At 42.6% G+C, this 14,674-nt stretch overlaps 1 protein-coding gene and 1 pseudogene across 1 annotated transcript in view; both read left to right on the top strand.

Annotated features, from left to right (window-relative positions):
- The window catches only part of Mecp2 (methyl-CpG binding protein 2), a 77,481-nt gene that overhangs the window by 46,389 nt on the left and 16,418 nt on the right, over positions 1-14,674 (top strand). The window lies entirely within an intron of this gene.
- On the top strand, positions 4,793-5,682 carry LOC150041740 (cytochrome c oxidase subunit 7B, mitochondrial pseudogene; annotated as a pseudogene).

Genomic DNA, 14,674 nt, shown 5'->3' with positions numbered 1-14,674 from the left:
GTTAAAAAAATCTTTTTTTTTGTGGGTCATAGGGCTTGAACTCTAGGCCTGGGCACTATCTATGAGCTCTTCAGCTCAAGGCTACTGTTCTACACTTGAGCCAAGCCCCACTTCCCATTTTCTAGGGGTTAATTGGAGATAAGAGTCTCAGATCCTTTTGTGCCTGGGCTGGCTTTAAACCTTGATCCTCAGATCTCAGCCTCCTGAGTAGCTAGGGTTACAGATGTGAGCTACTGTGTACCGTGTCCATCGTCCATCCCAGCTGGGGAGGGGAGAAAAACCTTAAATTGAGTTAGGTAATGGTTTTGAGTGGGGGTTGCTTTATTTTTCCGTGGTGCTAGGGAGGGAACCCAGGGCCTTGGGCATACCAAGTAAGCACTCTGCCCCTGAGTTATATCTTCAGCCCATAAGTCAGTATTATTAAGATTAAGGAGTATTGCTTTTTTTTTCTTTTTGCCAGTCCTGGGGCTAGAACTTGGGGCCTGAGCACTGTTTTAGGGTTTTCTCAAGGCCAAAGCTCTACCACGTGAGCCACAGCACCACTTCTGGCCTTTTGTATGTATGTGGTACTGAGGAATTGAACCCAGGTCTTTGTACATGCTAGGCAAACACTCTACCACTAGGCCAAACTCCCAGCCTAAGTAGTATTATTAAGATTAAGCTCTAGGAACTTCTGGCAGTTGGTCTTGATCTTTCAGAAGTAGCTTGGCTCCTTTACTCCTCCTCCATCTAGGGGTACAGCTCCACAGCTTTGGTTCCACTCTGTGGGTAAGTAGAGGAGGTTTTGGCCTTCAGCTGACATCCCATTAGGTGGCAATAGAGAGCATAAAAATGAATGGCAAAGGAAATAACTTATTTTGCTTTAATGGTAGAAAAAGGCTTACACAAAGTATATGTGCATTTCCATCAGATTTTTACTATGCAAGGCATTCGAAAGGGTTTTCATTCTTGAATGTTTTGATTAACATATATTAATTTCACAGGATAATGGAGTTTTGTTACATTTTCATATATACATATATTGTATTTCAATCATATTCATTCCCCCATTAACCTCTCTTGTACACTGTCTCCTTCCCGTGATCCTCTTCCTCCCAAATAGTCCCTGGCCTTATTTTGTTTGGCCTCTTTTCTTCCTCTTATTCTCAACTCGCTGTCTGCTGTACCTCTTGAGCGCCATCCCCAAAATAAGCTTGATAGTTCAGAAGACACGTGTCATATGCCCTGTTCTTTATCATAGTCTCCCAAGCTGGAGACTAAGGGATCCTGTGCCTTTTTTTGGGCTGGTTACATCTATGGGCCCACTGTCCTTTTGTTTCTCCCACCTTTCTCTTCTTTAATCCCTCTGTCACTGTTCTGAGTCATATATGTTTTTCTGGCTCCTACATTGTCTCATGAGCTTCACTACATATTTCTGTCTTTTATGGGATCCCTAGAGTCCAGTCTCACTCCATTGGTTTTAAAGTGGAAGCCCTGCTGCCAAATAACATCAAAGTCCCTAATGTGGCCCCTGCTTCTCTTTCCACATTCCACTCCCTATCTGACCTAGTCCCCACCTCTGTGTGTCCCTATCTCATACCAAATCTTCTGCAGCTCTTCTGAGAGCATCTCATTGATGGTTATTGTTTCATGTGCTCATGGACAGGAGGAGGAGCTGTGACCCTCAGCTGTCCAAGCTCATAGACTTCCTGTTATGGCCTTGCTCATTACCTCAGATAGTTCTCCTTTGTTCAGGATTTGGTGCTAGGGCTACAATCACTATCTCTGTGTCTCATTCCTTTCTACCCTATAGGTGACTTTAATGTGATATCTCACCTCCTTGACCCTTCCAGTGACTTCAGTCACCCATTCCCTTTGTCATCACTGAAAACTGCTCTACCCACAGACCCTAGCTCAGATGGCTTGGTGACAAGGACTTCCTCTTCTTCCATTTTGTGGTGACAACCACAATTCCAAGTTCCCTAGGATTCCATCAGTCTCCCTTCCTCTCACAAGTCATGCCATCACTATAGACTATGTTTTAAAATTTTCCATCTGAATTAAGACTGTCCTTCAGATCCATCCTTGTTCAACTTCTACTCAGTCTGTTTCTCCTTTTAGCATGAGTTCTCTATGCTTCCTCACATCCTGCAGGCCAATTCTGCAAAGCCTTTCTATCTATGAAAGAATCCTCATCAGTCCCCAGTAGACCTCCACAGTGCTGTGTCACTGACAAGTCCTCATCTTTCCTGACATAATTTTCACCCTTTCTCCAGACTCTTCCATCACGCCTCTTCAGGGACCCACGCTTTGTAGGTGTCATGTGCGGTGGACACTCCACTTTGGTCCCCATCTGCATTTAGGGGAATTCTTACCCTATCTTATGAGTTTGGTGGAAGGCCATCAAAGAATAAAATTGCTAAAAATGCAGGCTACTTATTTGCATGTCTTCCTTTTTAGTTAAGGCAGCAGCTGCTGAACTCTGTACTGAGGGTCAGCTCAGGTCTATTGCTGAGTTTTTTGTTTACTTATGACTGACAGCTTCACATTGTGAAGCCTAAGTTGCCCCAGGCTGACCTCAAGCTCACAATCCTCCATGTCGTTATCTTTCTTCAGTTCCCCATGTACTGGGATTATATAAATGTGTCTCCATATGTGGCCCCTGAGGATTTTTTTTTTTGCAAATACGGTTTGATTACAACCCAATTCCACCCAATTCCTTCATGTTTGGCTGTTTTCCTGCTACAACTCCAAGTTGTGAGATTGTGAAGCAACTCTAGCCATAAAAGCAGAAAGAATGTGCGTGTGTGTGTGTAGACATGCATGGACACACACATGTGTGTGAACTTGGAGCCTCTTGTTCTGTCACTTGGCTTTTATTCTCCCACTCTCTGTTGGCACTCTGCCTGGCCTTTTTGTTTTTGTTTTTTGTTTTTTTGCCAGTCCTGGGACTTGAACTCAGGGCCTGAGCATTATCCTTGGACTTTCTCAAGGCTAGAGCTCTACTACTTGAGCCACAGTACCATTTCCATCTTTTCTGGTACTGAGGAATGGAACCCGGGTCTTCGTGCATGCTGGACAAGCACTCTACCACTAGGCCACACTCCCAGTCCTACCTGCCTTTTTGATGGTTAATTGGAGGGAGTCTGATTTGTCTGCCCAGGTTGCTTAAACCTCAGTCCTCAGACCTCAAGACTCCTGAGTAGCTAGGATTATAGGCATGAGCCCCTGGTACCTGGATCAAAAAGTAGTTAATAAAAATACTTACTATAGGGCTTGGAGTGTGGCTTAGTGGTAGAGTGCTAGCTTTGAGAATGGTAGCCTTGAGAGTGGCTTAGTGGTAGAGTGAGAGCCCTAGGTCGTTTCCTCAGAACTACATAAACAGAAAAAAAACAAACAAACAGCAGAATTGGCGCAGTACCTCAAATGGTAGAGCATTAGCTTTGAGCAAAAAGAAGCTCAGGGACAGTGCCCAGGCCCTGAGTTCTAGTCCCATGATGGGAAAAAAAATTTACTATGGCCCTTTACCAAATAAAAGGGCCAGAGCCCTGAACAAGGATATGGGTATGTGTCCTGGGTCCTGTCAGTCACCCTTACCTGCTCCAGGGCAGACAGGAAAGAGGATCCCTGTCATCGTTGGTGAGGGGCTCTGGGGCCAGAGGGTTGATGCCTACTGCTTCCCACATGCAGGGAGGTAGGGGTAGTACTGGCTGCCCTGGATTGGGTGGACTCACATGTTCTTTGAACTCAGGGCCTGAGCACTATCCTTGGACTTTCTCAAGGCTAGAGCTCTACCACTTGAGCCTCAGCACCACTTCTGGCTTTTTCTATGTATATGGTACAGAGGAATCAAACCTGGGTTTTTGTGCATGCTAGGCAAGCACTCTACCACTAGGCCAAACTCCCGACCCCTGGAGCCTTTTTTTATTTTAATTAATTAATTTGTTTGTTTATTTATTTTGCAAGTCCCAGGGCTTGAACTCAGGGCCTGAGTGCTGTCCTTGGGTTTTCTCAAGACTAGCTCTACCACTTGAGCCACAATACCATTTCAGGCTTTTTCTCTGTATGTGGTACCGAGGAATCAAACCTGGGTCTTTGTGCATGCTAGGCAAGCACTCTAACACTGCCCTAAACTCCCAGTTCTCTTTTTAATTTTTTTAGACAGTCTTCCTGTGCAATCTAAGCTGGCTTAGAATTTGTGGCCTTCCTGCCTTAGCCTCCCAAGTGCTGGGATTGGATTGCAGGTGTCTTCTAACTCCCAATTTTTTGTTGTGGAAAGAAAACACATAAAAACATTTATTATCTTAACCATTTTAAGTATGTAACGCCATGGTATGAAGCACATTTACATTGTTATACAACAATTACCACATTCATCTTAAGTAGCTTTTACTAAGTCCTTGTCTTTGGAAATCATCTGGGTTTGGATTTGTTGCTTGCCACCAATATCCTTAACATGTATACATCTGATCTTTCTGCCAAAGAATCCACTCTCCTTTGCTGATGTTTCTCCTCATTACAGCACCAAGTAATGATAGGAAAGTTAGTGACAGTCACATATGGGATAACCTTGTTCACTCAGCATGGCTCTTCAGTCCTCTTCCCTAAACACTAAAGCTCATAAATCCTGCTTCTCTCTCCACTTCTAGAAAAGTCAATATTAAAACACACACACACACACACACACACACACACACACACACAAACGTGTTTATTCTGTAAACCTGACAGTTTGCTTGGATTTTGTACTATCTGTATATTTTATAATGGATTATATATAATGTCAGAATAAATTGAAGATTCAGAAGTATATTCATCTTTCAACACAGAGCAGTAAGTTGGGAAAAGAGGATGGCATATCAGTTCAGATAATGGAATATTCTCATTTATTTTATGACATTCTGCCTTCTTCCTTGCTACTGACAACTTAGTAAAAAATGGAGATGGACTGGTGAGGGGGTAATAGTAGCCACATCTTTTCTCTGGAAAGTGGCAGCAGGCGTTGATGACTTCGAGTTTTTTTCTTGGACAACAAAACCACAAATGGTAGGGTTAAGAATTGCCAAAAGTGGGGCTGGGAGTTTGGCCTAGTGGTTAAAGTGCTTGCCTGGCATGCACGAAGACCAGGGTTCAATTCCTTGGTACCACATGCATACAAAAAAGCCGGAAGTGGTGCTGAGGCTCAAGTGGTAGAGGTCTAGCCTTGAGAAAAATCCAAGGACAGTGCTCAGGCCCTGAGCTTAAGCCCAGGACTGGCAAAAAAAAAATAAAAGAAAAAAAAAGAATTGCCAGAAGTGGGCTGTTTGCAAGAATACCTAAGGAGAATTCATGTGGTCAAGCCCAGACCCTGTGGTTGCTCTTTTAGCTCCAGGTCCACAATGTTTCCCTTGGCCAAAAGCATCTAAGCTGTCTCCCAGTTCTTCAAAGTATTCAGCAAACAATGGCAAGGCAGAGCCACCAGAAAAAAAAATGCCTGATTTCCATGACAAATATGGTAATGCTATATTAGCTGGTGGAGTCACTTTGTCTTGCTGCGTGGACTTACACAGCAACACCAGTTGGAATCAAATGGAACCTGTCCCCAGGTGGCAGAGTCACCCCAAAGGAATGGAGAGATCAGTAATCATACCAGCTGTTGTAATACTGAATTATTTCAAAACCAACTCATAATGCTGAATGAAAGCCCTGTGTACTTAATTAAAATGTGACATATTGAAGGAATAAAATATATTTGAAACCTTCAAAAAATTGCCAGAAGTGTTTATGTGCTTAGAGAATCAGGGGAGACACCATAAATGAATGTGTTTTTATGGTTATTGCTGTTATTGCTTCATTTATAAATAGTTTTGATACATCTCTTAATGTAAGTAGCTAATTGACTTTGGGATTCTGCATTTGGGGCATATTCTGTTATCTATTTTTTTCTCTTTTTTTTTTGCTGGTACTGGAGCTTGAACTCAGTGCTTCTCATTCTTGCTTAGCTCTTTCAATCAATGCTACTGCTCTACCACTCGAGCCATACATCCACTTTCAGCTTTTTGCTGGTTATTTGGAAATAATAGTCTCAGGAACTTTTCTGCCCTCGGTCCTCAGATCTCAGCCTGCTGAATAACTAGAATTATAGGTACAAGCCACCAGCACTCTACTTTTTGAATATATTGTTTAGCTGCTCCATGTAAATGAAAAAGCCTGAATTTATATTGGTAAAATCTGTTTAAAAATACTGATATGGGGGCCAGGAGTTTGGCCTAGTGGTAGAGTGCTTGCCTAGCATGCATAAATGCATTCGATTACTCGGTACCACATACATAGAAAAAGCCAGAAGCGGTGCTGTGGCTCAAGTGGTAGAGCTCTAGCCTTGAGAAAGCCCAAGGACAGTGCTCAGGCCCTGAGCTCAAGACCCAGGACTGGCCAAAAAAATACTGAAATGGGCCTGGATTGTAGCTTAGTGGCAAAGCACTTGCCTAGGAAGTTCAACATAGTGGGTTCAATCCCCAGTACCAAAAAAGAAAAGTCAAAAAACAGAAAAGTATTAAAATATTCCACCATAGACTTTTCCCATGTACTAGATGGCTGGCATTATAGAGAACTGATTATATTTTCTTAAGCAGACAGGAAGTTTATTTGAAAGTGAAAGTGGTAAGATTCTCAGAAGAGAAGGGCTCCAAAGAAGAGTTCAAAATATTTTCAATATATCAAAAAAAAAAGAATACAAGCTATGAAAGTCAGAGCCTAGATCTCCTGCTCATCTCTTCACCTGACAGTACCTTACATTTATGGCACCTACACCAGCCACTCAGTTCCATGTCATTGCTCAGATCTCTGTTGAATATGTTTGTAGACAATCTGTCTATTGCTTAAGCTACCAGAGCCTCCTCATTTAAGTTCTCACTATTTCCAGGACTGTTCCCTGGAGACTAAGGTGGGGCCCAGACTCTTATGGAACCATCTTACACTTTGATTTCTTCTTTCTGCCTCCCTTTATGAGGGTCAGGTCCACACCTGACACTCATATATTTTACCCCAAGCTGGGATCCAGTATTGGGTTATGAAAAACCTACCTTGTAGCATCTTGCATCTTCCTGCCTCCCTTCTTCCCTCCCCCCACCCCATCTCTTCAGTTACAATGGGGCTTTTGGAAATTTTCATCTAATCAAGTCACTCCCCTGAGAAGATGCTTAATGAATTGTAGAGTCCATTGTTTGGAAATAGGGATGACAGTAAGGCATATGTAGTTGCTCAGAGTTTGGTATAATGCTCCACTGTTACCATTTCAAAACTGCACACTAGGCCCTGCATTTTCATTTTGCACCAGCTCCCCCTCCTAGGTTTGGGTTTGCCTGCCTCAGCTTCAGTGGCAACTGCATCTGAGCTTCAGCTTTCTGCTACTGCTGCTCATTTTGGGCCCCCCTTTACTTGACCTGCTTCTGAAGCCCTCACTTCCTTCCAGTCTGCAGTTAGGTTTCATCTTGTCAGAGATGCAGGCACCAACCCCTGCTCCACTCTTACCTTATCTCTGGCCTCTCTGTCTCCTACCATTCTTTCACTAAGCTGCCTTGGAACTTTATGGACCCTAAGCCTGGCCCTCTGACGTTTCTCTCATGAAATTCCTACTGTCTTTCATCTTTGTTCTCATTTTTGTAGGGATGGGAAGCTGATTATGAGTAATTGAATGTTACTCTTTATTCATGTGGGTTCCCTTCTGTTGTATACATGATATATCATGTAGGAGAGGCTCTGTAGATCACCAGAAGCAAGTCACAGCCTGTCTGCCCTCCCCCCAAGTCAACCTGTCAGCTGGCCTTTCCGCTCCTGGAACTGACAGATTCCCAGGCCCTTCCATTTCCACCAGAAAACTACACTACAACCAGCCTGATCACAATCTGACATTGAAGATTTTCTCAGACTCTGTTGGCAAATCTTAGCCACATCCATCCCAACAAGTCCCTGCTTTGCTTATGTGCTTCATTTCATATGATAGAATCGAGTGAGTGCTACTCTCATATTGATCCCCCGCTGCACCACATCCTGTACCAGTTTCTCAAAGGCTCTTAGTCCTGATTGGCTCCTTCCTGTTTGTCAGTACTGGTAGGTAATTGTGTCTCTTTCCTTGAAAGTTTCAGTAAGATCAAGCTGCAGTAAACATAGGGGCTCACGTGTCTTCTTCAGCAGACAGATGCATACCAGGCACGCAGATATAAAGTGACCTACCCTAATAAGAACCAAGATAAGGAAAACAGGGACACACTCTCCAAAGGAGTTATTATAGACCAAGTGAGCTGGACTTAAGGGATCTATCACTCTCCTTCTTCCTCTCCTCTCCCTCCCCTCTCCCCACTCTCTCCCCTCTCTATCCCCTTTCTCTCTTCTCATGTTCCTCTCTCTAACCACTCAAAACCTGGAATTGGCATTGTGGCTCAAGTGGCAGACCCTGAGTTGAAGCCCCACAACCTGCAAAAATGTTATTTACATTGGAAACTACACAAATGTAACAAAAAATAACAGGTATGGCCGGGAGTTTAGCCTAGTGGTTAAAGTGGTTGCCTAGCATGTGCGAAGACCCGGGTTCGATTCCTTGGTACCACATACATACAAAAAAGCTGGAAGTGGTGCTGAGGTTCAAGTGGTAGAGCTCTAACCTTGAGAAAGTCCAAGGACAGTGCTCAGGCCCTGAGCTCAAGCCCGGGACTGGCAAAAATAAATAAATAAATAAATAAAATAAAATAAGAGAGAAAGTCCTTTAAAAAAAAACACAACAGGTAGCTGAGAGAAAAAATAGCAGCAGTGGAGCTGTTTTGCTGGGGATGAAAATAATGCATAATGTCAATATCTAGGGAAACAATGGCAGCTGTGGGAACCTTGAAGACTAGGTGTTTGACCCTAGTAAATGTCTAACCCACTTGTGTGGAAAGTCAGAGTGAGAATCCTACTAGAATGTAGAGATTGAAGCCAAAGGAGATGTGAAGAAGTTGCTAGAGAATAAAGTGCTCATCTTAAAGATACAGGCTTTCCGGAGGAACTGGGACAACACAAATGTCTGTATTAAGGAGTAGATCTAGCTTTTCCTTATTTCTTATCTTATTTGCTTGCATCCCTCTATAGTCATCTGCCTAGGGTCTAGTTGTGACTATGACTTTACCAAGTTTTCTATCTTGACCTCTTCCTTTTGCTACTGTCAATGGGTCACAGCAAAGCCATTACTTCCTTGTGTTCTACAGAGCTTCCCTGGCTCCTTGATGGATTTCCCTTAAGTCTGGCCATCTCTCCTTTTGGAACACTTCTACAGCAGGGAAAAGAGTAGAAACAGATGCTTTTATAGGTAGAGAGTTGTTGCTGTGCTGTCTCTGGCCCAAATATGACATAGGCAACAATAGAAGTGCTGGAGGAATATTGACTAATGCATGAATACGTAAAATGAAACAGCCCTGCACTGGTCCTCACTTCTTGCAGTGATGTATATTTTTGTTTGTACATTGGGGGTTTTTGTGTGTTTTATTTCTTTAGCACTGGGTATTGAATACAGGGCATCAGGGGCTTTACCATTTGAGGTTTGGTCTCAACTGTTAAGGATTTGTTTTATTGTTTTTGAGACAAAGTCTTGTTAACTTTGCCTGGGCCAGTCTAGAACTACACTCCTCCTTCGTCAACCCACCAAGTGCTGAGATTATGAGTATATATCACTACACCTGGCTTTTGTGATGACTTTTGTTTAAACCCTGCCACTAGCTGCTAACATTCCTGAATGGAAGCACTTTCTTCCTTCTCTCTTTTCTCTAGGCCAGAACATTTTCATCACCTCCAAAGAAAACAGTCTGACAGCTCCTCAAAGGTTAAACATGGAGTTACCATATGATCTAGTAATTCTACTTCCAGGTTTACAGATGCAAGATAATTAAAAACATATGTTCACATAAAAACTTGTACACAAGTGTTTATATCAGCATTATTCATAATAGCCAAAGGGTAGAAAGAAGCCATATGTCCAGCAATAGATGAATAGATAAACACAGTGTGATATTTCTGCAAGAAAGAATATTATTAAGTCATGAAATGGAATGAAGTTCTGATTCATGCTACCTTGAAAACATGCTAAATCAAAGAAGCTAGCCACAAGGCACAAAGTTTATAATATGAATTATTTACTGTAGGCACATTCACAGAGATTAGTGGTTTCCAGGGCCCGAGAAGAGTGGAAATGGCAACAACTATTTAATGTGAACATGGTTTCCTTTGGGAATTAAGAAAATGTGCCAGAGCCGGTCGCTCATCCCTGTAACTCTAGCTACATCAGTAGGCTGAGATCTGAGGATCAAGGTTCAAATCCAGCCTGGGTACTAAAGGCCCTGAGACCTTATCTCCAATTAACCACTAGAAAACCAGAAATGGAGCTGTGGCTCATGGGGAAGGGTGGTAGCCTTGAGTTGAAGAGCTCAGGGACAGCGCTCAGGCCTAGAGTTCAAGCCCCACAACCAACAGAAAAGAAAGGAAGGGGCTAGGAATTTGGCCTAGTGGTAGAGTGCTTGCCTAGCATGCATGAAGATCTGGGTTCAATTCCTCGGTACCACATACATAGAAAAAAAAAAGCTGGAAGTGGTGCTGAGGCTCAAGTGGTAGAGCTCTAGCCTTGAGAAAGTCCAAGGACCGTGCTCAGACCCTGAGCTCAAACCCAGGACTGGAAAAACAATTTTCTTAAAAAGAAAGGAAGGAACGAAGGACGGAAAATGTGCTGGGTCAGGTACCAGTGGCTCATGTCTGTAATCCTAACTACTCAGGCTACTGAGGTGTGAGGATCAGGTTCAAAGCCAACCCAAGCAGTAAAATCTATGAAACTCTTAACTCCACTAAACTACCCCCCAAAAAAACTGAAAGTGGGTCTGTGGCTCAAGTGATAGAGCACTATCCCTAAACAAAAAAAGCTCAAGGACAGTGTCCAGTCCCTGAGTACAAGCCCCAGGACTGGCACCAGGAAAAAAAAACTTCCTTTCTAATTGTTATAATTACCATATCCTGGGCTCCAGAGTTTGGCTTGGTCCAGTCTAGCATGGATGGATCAGCATAGATCCCCAACTCTAAGCTATGTCTTTCAGATAGATGACAGTGCTCTACTGGGGCTCTGAGCCACAGGCAGGTAAATGACTTACAAACAACTGTGTACTCTGCCTGACCTTCCCAAAATCCGCCTTTATGATTGGGAGTAATTGGTAAATTCAGCTGCAGTTTCAGTGTGTTTACTTTTAATCATTGAAGATACAATTCATATACCATGAAATTTATTCATTTGAGGTATACCAGTCGTTGGTATTCAGTACATTCACAGTGCTGTGCTGTCATCACCTATTTAATTCCAAAACATTTTTTTTCACTACCACGCCCCAGAGAAACTCTAGACCCTTTAGCAATCCCTCATAGATTCCACAGCCCAGGTCAGTGGCTAGTCTTTCTGTCTCTATGAATTTGCTTATCTGCACATTTCCTATGAATAGAATTACTATGTGCCTTTTGTGTCTGGCTTCTGTCACAGGAACATGATGTTCTCAAGGCTTATCTATTTTGTAGCATATGGCACAGTTCCCTTCCTTTTTAAGGTTGAATAATATTCCATTGTTTGCTAGAATATGTTTTGTTTATCCACTCATCCATCAATAGACACTTGGATTACTTCCATCATTTGCTGTTATGAATCAAGCTGTTTTACAGCACACAGTAGACATGCAGAGGTCTACCTGTTTTCAAGGCCTTTGCGTCTATACCTCAGAGTACAACTGCTGGGTCATATGGAAGAACTCCATGTTTAACATTTTAACATTCAGGCTGCTTTTCAAAGGAGTCAGTTCTATGGACTTGTGTCTAGGTTTTCCTTTTGTACACCTCTAAGATGCTAGGAATGTATTATGGTACTGCTTTCCTGTGTTTAGTGAGAGACCTATTTTTGCTTAGTAAAAGTTGTGTTTTAATTAATTACCTTTTCAAAACAAAGATTGTTTCCTGTTCTTCTCAGAAGAAGGAAGCTGGACGCTGGAGGCTCATACCAGCAAAAAGAGCAAGACAACTGACATTCAAACTCGACATCTGTCGTCTTTGGACTCAACCCCTTCCCTTTCCTTCCTGCTCCCCAGAAACCACGAGGCATTTTCCACGACAGTTTGCTTTCACAGTTTTTTAAATTAGCTTAATTTAATTATACAGAGGACAATTAGTTACATGTCTACACTTCTTTAAATAATTTTTATTGTTATTAATAGAAGGGTTACATTATATTCACCAGATAGAAAGTGCCTAACTTCACAAACATTGATACCCTTTCTCATGACATGGTCCCCATTTCCCTCCCACCCTTACATTTCTACACTTTTACAATATATTCCAATCCATCTCTATCATTCTCCCTTTCCTCCTTCCCAAAACAATTTCAGCAAGATTTCACTCCTATTTCATAGCTACATGCAATTTATTTTGATTTGTTCATCTTCTTTTGAAACATATTTCAAAATTATTCACTTTTTTGTGTATACCAGTACTAGGGCTTTAAATCAAGGAGTGAGTGTTGTCCCTTAGTTTTTCCACTCTGAGCTGGTTCCCTGCCACTTGACCGCCGCAGTTTTACTTCTGGCTTTTGGAGATAACAGTCTAATGGACTTCCATGGGTGGTTAAACCACAATAATCAGATCTCAGCCTCTTGACTAACTAGGATTTTTAGGTGTGAGCCATGGACACCTGTCTTCTCCAACCCTTTTTTTTGCCAGTTCTGGGTTTGAGCTCAGGGCCTGAGCACTGTCCTTGGACTTTCTCAAGGCTAGAGCTCTACCACCTGAGCCTCAGCACCACTTCCGGCTTTTTTTTTTCTATGTATGTGGTACCGAGGAATCGAACCCGGGTTTTCATGCATGCTAGGCAAGCACTTTAACCACTAGGCCAAACTCCTGGCCCCTTCTCCAACCCTTTTTAAGACATGATCTCTTGCTACAAAGTCCAGGATGACACTCAACTGGGTCCTCTTGTCTCAGTTTCTCAACCTTCTCCACCTTTTTGGGTGGAGCTGTGAATGGAACCCCTTCACAGTCACATATATGGTAGCTGGTGCTGAACCGCTGAGCTATATCCCCAGCACCTGTCCCCCTTTGTTTCTGAAACAAGGTCTTTGTATGTAAGCCTAGGTACTCAAGCGCTGGGATTACAAATCATGTGCCACCATGCCCAGAGTAAAACTTCCCCCTTTATAAATTTGAAAATCATGATAATTGTGTACTCATTCCTCAAATATAGTTATCTGAGTGAGTGACCTGCCCCTTTCACTTACCATGGGTCAGATGATTGCCAGACACAGCCTTCCAAAGGTATTTTTAGGGTCTCTGAGCAAGTTTACTTCAGGTAATTTTCCTTAAGTTTCCTTTCCTACATCAAACAAAAGATTTGATTTAATATTTACATTCTAGCTGTGGAGTTACTGTGTAGTGTTTTGTTACACAAGAGAGTTAACCATGGCAGGAAAGTGGCTTAGTGGTAGAGTGCTTGCTTAGCATGCATGAAGCCTACGTGCGATTCCTTAGTACCACATACACAGAAAAAGCCAAAGTAGCTCAAGTAGTAAAGCTATAGCCTTGAGCAAAAGAAGCTGATGGGGAGATAGTTAACTTTGTCCCCTTGGCCTTTGTAGATATTTAAGATTTGTAAATACAGCTAGGCACCAATGACTCACTCCTGTAATCAACTATTCAAGAGTCTGAGTTCTGAGGATCACAGTTCAAGGCCCACCTAGGCAGGAAAATTCATGCGAGTTTTATGTCCATTTAACCACCCAGAAAGCCAGAAGTGAAGCTCTGGCTCAAGTGATATAGTGCTAACCTTGAACTCTCAAAAAGCTCAAAGACCCGGCTGGGAATGTGGCTTAGAGATAGAGTGCTTACCTAGCATGCACAAAAACCTGGGTTCAATTCTTTAGCACTACATAATCAGAAAAGGCCTGAAGTAATGCTATGGCTCATGTCGTGGAGTGCTAGCTGTGAGCACAGAGAGGCTCAGGGACAGTGTCCAAGCCCTGAGTTCAAGCCCCATGACTGGTCAGAAAAAAATGAAAGAAAAGGCTCAAGGACAGCACCTAGGATCTGAGTTCAACCCCCAGGACTGGAACACACACAAAAATACTGTCACCGAGTTCTCCTAATTATACTGATGTCATTTCCCCTTTTTTAAACATGTTGACACTATGTATTCTTTCCACATACAAATCATTTACCCTTTGAAAATTAGTCATCTTGATGCTTCACTCCTAAATACTTAAGCCTGCCTTTTCTAAGAACAGTTAATTACCACACTCAGGAAGTCTAGCAGTGAGGTAATATAGAGCCTTATTCATGTATCCCCAGATGTGTGTACCATTAATACCTTTTATTTCAGTTCCTGTGAACCCAGAATCCAGTCCAAGATCACATATTCGATTAAGTTATAGCATTTCCTCGATCTCTTGACTGAGAGATTGAGCCTGTGTATGCATGCCTGCCTTTGTTGCCAGCTTACAATGTGTTTAAGATGTCTCTGTGTTATCTTGTGTCATGAATTTGATCCAGCGTTTTTAGTTTGCACGGGAGAGCTTTGGGCTATATTGCTAGTGTAGCCATCCTTCATATCAGCAATGCCTTTAAGACTTCCTTAGCTTCATTTCCTGCTACCTCCACTGATGGCCAACATACTGCACTG

This window comes from Megascapheus bottae, chromosome X (assembly GCF_031878675.1).
Source record: "Megascapheus bottae isolate mThoBot1 chromosome X, mThoBot2.hap1, whole genome shotgun sequence".
NCBI classification, from domain to species: domain Eukaryota; kingdom Metazoa; phylum Chordata; class Mammalia; order Rodentia; family Geomyidae; genus Megascapheus; species Megascapheus bottae.
The sequence above is the reverse complement of the archived record's forward strand: the minus strand, read 5'-3'. Positions and strand labels throughout refer to the sequence as shown.